The sequence below is a fragment of the Vicia villosa genome, unplaced genomic scaffold (genome assembly GCF_029867415.1).
Source record: "Vicia villosa cultivar HV-30 ecotype Madison, WI unplaced genomic scaffold, Vvil1.0 ctg.002501F_1_1, whole genome shotgun sequence".
NCBI classification, from domain to species: domain Eukaryota; kingdom Viridiplantae; phylum Streptophyta; class Magnoliopsida; order Fabales; family Fabaceae; genus Vicia; species Vicia villosa.
In genome coordinates, this window is record NW_026705949.1 from 190,275 (window position 1) to 194,455 (window position 4,181).

A 4,181-nucleotide genomic window follows, 5' to 3' on the forward strand; every position below is an offset into this window, starting at 1 on the left:
ATAGGGCAAGAAATGAAAGCGCTTTTAAAAGCGCTGCTATAGGGGTAGGCTACGAAAGCGCTTTTTTCTAAAAAGCGCTGGTATAGAGCTAGTTACGAAGGCGCTTCTAAAAACGCTGTCGTAGCATACCCCTAAATTTTAAAAAATGAATTACCAGGGATCGAACCCCTGTCCTATATATTAAAACTATTAAATTATAATCTTTATGAAACATAATGAAAATATAAAATAAAATCATTTGGTTCTTTAGTTAAACAAAAGAGACAGAGAAAAATGAAAAAGATTTGGAAAAGCTCTCCTCCCTCACCCGAACCCTAGTTGCCGCCTCTGCAGTTTCTTCTTATTGCGTCGATTATCGTTTACCACCACTAACATATCCTTCATTGCAATGGAAGAAGGAGGCATAGGAACACTCTCGGAAGTTCTCCAAAGCCTCAAGAAGTTATTGCTTAGGTATCGCGACGGTCTAGAACAGCTTGAGCGTCTCGAGAATTCCACCTCTACCTCCACTGCCAGCCTTAATTCAGAACTTTCGTTTACTATAAAGAAGTTTATCAACCAGATTCAATCCCTCTGCGTTGAGATGGACCGCCGTTTTGTTGCAGCCAAACCCTAACACAACCTCTGTAAAAGGTGAACAAATTGAAATCGCCTTGATTCCGATCTTGTCAATTTTTTATTTTGTTGCAAATTGTTGTTTTGTATGTATAAGATTGTATGTGCTGGATATGGTTTTTTACAATTTGTTTCGGCAATTGATGTTAACGAGCTACTGATGAATTGTCATTTTTTATTGATAAATTCATTTCTAAAATGAACTTAGGGAATGAAGTTAATGTTATCACAATATTGAATTGAATTTATTTCAATTTTTTAAAAGACGATTCAATGTAAAATGTAGGAAACAGTTAGTTTATTGATGATTTGTGATTTTGAGGATTTGAAAGGTTTTTATGTGTTTTGAGGGAAACTTAGGGAATGAACTTAGTGTTGTATTTTAATGGGTTAATTGGTATATTTTTTTTCAATTAATAGTTATAGTATCCAATAGTTGTGTCATCAATACTGATATATGTAATGTTTTTAACAATTGCATTTAGTTAAAACTTAACCATATACATTTGATTTTTAAATTATTAGATTTGTGTATGGTAGGCTGTTTCATTTCTGTTTTTGATGCGTTGTGTTTCTTGGAGTAGGCTTTTGAGATTTGGTCATTGTGGCTTATGTATCATACATGAAGTAGTTTAAACAAAGCATTGGCGTGTAGGTTCATCTGTCATCAGGAAGTAAATTTAACTTCCAAAAATATATCAAAAGATCTTTGGAGGGTGACTTCAAGGTAGTTGTCAAAGTCAAGGAAACATTTTTGTACTGTGCATTTGAAACATTATATTTTATCTTTCCAGCGATAACTGATTTGAAATACATACTTACCATTCGTGTTTGTTGTTATCGACAGTCCAGTCCTTTGTAAGTATTTTGTTCTCTCTTTATAATTTTCTTATTGATGGCAATCATGGTTACATTACAACACATGCAAATCATATATTAAAGTTTAGTAGATGATATATTACTAAACATATGATTTATCACCTAGGTTAGTAGATGATATATTAACTTATAAGTTTGTTCTGCCGATTGTTTTTGTTTAAAAAGAGCTTAGAGATTTGAACCATTCCTCAACATCAGCCAAGCAAGGGAATTCCATACACCATTTTGAATCACACCTCTATCCTTAGAGATTTGAACCATCCCAATATTGTCAGGTCAGTTATTTGTTTTCTTCAAATCAAGCTTCGATGAATAGATTTATGGTGATTATATATATGTTTGGTGTGTGTGATATCTACAGGTTGTTGCAAATTCTAGCTACTGAGGAATATATGTTTGGTGTGTGTAAATCTTGAAAAATAGTACATCACTAATCCCGTGCTTAGCATTCACACTTTCGAAAGAGTAACTCATCTTTATACTAAACTATTGTTTCTATAGTGTAGTGCTGCTTTGTTTTATATCTCAAATTTCTTCTACATTTTGTGTTTGCAGTCTGTTCTACATCAAGCTCTTTTTGGAATTTGTGCACCCAAAACTTCTATTCATGTATGATACTATATACTTTCTCTTTTTTACATTGTTTAAAACAATCCAGGATGGTTCAAACCATGCAAAGTAATGTTATTGTAATTTTGTTTTCGATTTGCAGAAGGCTCATCTGAGCTATACAGCACCTGAACTTTTGATGGGCTCAACCAATTACTCAACTGCAGCTGATATCTGGTATATGGGCTGCATATTTTCTCACATCATTAAGCGCCAACCGCTGTTCAATGATATAGACAAGCATAGGGTATTGGCTGAGATATTCTGGTAATTTCATCAAAACACGATAACTATTTCTATGTTCTCTCTGCATGTATTAACCAAACAAAACTAATTAATTGAATATTTTTTATGTAAATAAGTGTTAACTGATATTTAAATTTGAATTTTCATTTCAGTATGGGAATTTAAGGTTTATGAGTTAATCGTACCTGTGTGTATTATTGTAGTCTACTCAGTGTATTATTAAAAAAATAGATATAAAATGGGATAATATATTGATTCTAATTTTGGCTTCTTTACAGATCTATACTCATTTTGCTATAAAACATGAGATGGTCACTCTTTTAGAGTCTTGAGTAAAGCAACATGTCAACAATAATTTATTCGTTATAATAAAGACTAGAATAAAGACTTGTTGGATTCCATGCTACCTCAATGAAGCTCCTGAATTTAACTCTTCCATTGATGGTGCCAATAAAATAACAAAACTGTAAAGAATTGTTCTTTCCTGAAATTTGGGGGCAATTCAATGCTGCTAAGGTAACCAATTTCCATTTCCACCATTCATTTCCTTCACTCTTTAGAGGACATCCTAGTGCTCTTGATTTGGTTTTTGAAATCCATGATTTTTTTCCAACTTATTATATGATACATTTGTTTGTGTGTCAGAATGTTTAAGCATGACTTATCTAATTTATAACTTATTAGTTTCATAAGTAGGAAGATTAGTTTCTCATTTCTAGTGTAGTGACAATTTACTTATGTGACTTATCTATAAGTCATTTAGTCAATATGTATTATACTCCTTTATTAACTTTATTTTTTTTCTTCATTTTATTCTTATATGTATACATGCATGGACAATTGAAGATAAATTAGAAGTTGATTTGTGCATTGTTGGAAAGTCAATTATGGCCATCGAGGAGTCACGTTCGGCAGGAGAGAACTAGTTTTCTTAAGGAGCAAATCAGTATATATATATATATATATATATATATATATATATATATATATATATATATATATATATATATATATATATGTATATATATATATATATATATATATATATATATATATATATATTGTATTTTGTGTTTTGAGAATTTGATTGTAAACTTAGCTTCTAAAGCACTTATAAAATTAGTGATGTTTTATTTGTATTTTGATAATAAATATATGCAATACTTGTAGATTCAATTCATAAAATGTCTCATATTAAATGTATTTTTTTTAATTTTTATTTGTCTAAGATAATAAAAAAAGCATAAAAAAAAACGCAACCTACGAAAGCGCTTTTGTAAAAGCGCTCTGATAGGGGGGCTACCAGAGCGCTTTTCCTGGAAAAATCGCTTTTATAGGGGGGCTACCAGAGCGTTTTTCTGGAAAAAGCGCTCTTATAGGAGGGGCTACCAGAGCGTTTTTCTGAAAAAAGCGCTCTTATAGGGGGGGCTACCAGAGCGCTTTCAAAAGCGCTTTCGTTACCTACGGCAGCGCTAGCTTTGGCAGCGCTTTAAAGCGCTTTAGTAGCCCAAAAAAAGCGCTTTCGTAGTCCTTTTCCGTAGTAGTGTTTACATGAGGTGGGTGAACAAAGTATAAGTAAAATGCATCCAATTAAAATTCAAAACTAAGATTTAGATCAACCTAGCTACCACCCTTGGGTTTCTCCCAAGCAGCGCTTGTTTAAAGTCTTAGTTCAACACCTCATCACCTAAATTAATATAGACACTTAACACTTGAATCAACAATAACTTCTTGGTTAACTATTATGAACACGTCTTGCCCAACTTTCCTCTTTAACATTATGGGATATGGAAGCTTATCCAAGATTGCCTAGATTGATTTGGCTTCATAAG

At 32.3% G+C, this 4,181-nt stretch overlaps 1 long non-coding RNA gene across 1 annotated transcript; it reads left to right on the forward strand.

Annotated features, from left to right (window-relative positions):
- The first annotated feature begins 1,852 nt into the window (after nt 1–1,852).
- LOC131639004 (uncharacterized) lies at nt 1,853–3,293 on the forward strand. Its single transcript, XR_009294826.1, has 5 exons — nt 1,853–1,959; nt 2,050–2,103; nt 2,207–2,370; nt 2,628–2,865; nt 3,196–3,293. It is a non-coding gene; the product is annotated as an uncharacterized LOC131639004 (long non-coding RNA).
- The last annotated feature ends 888 nt before the right edge of the window (nt 3,294–4,181 follow it).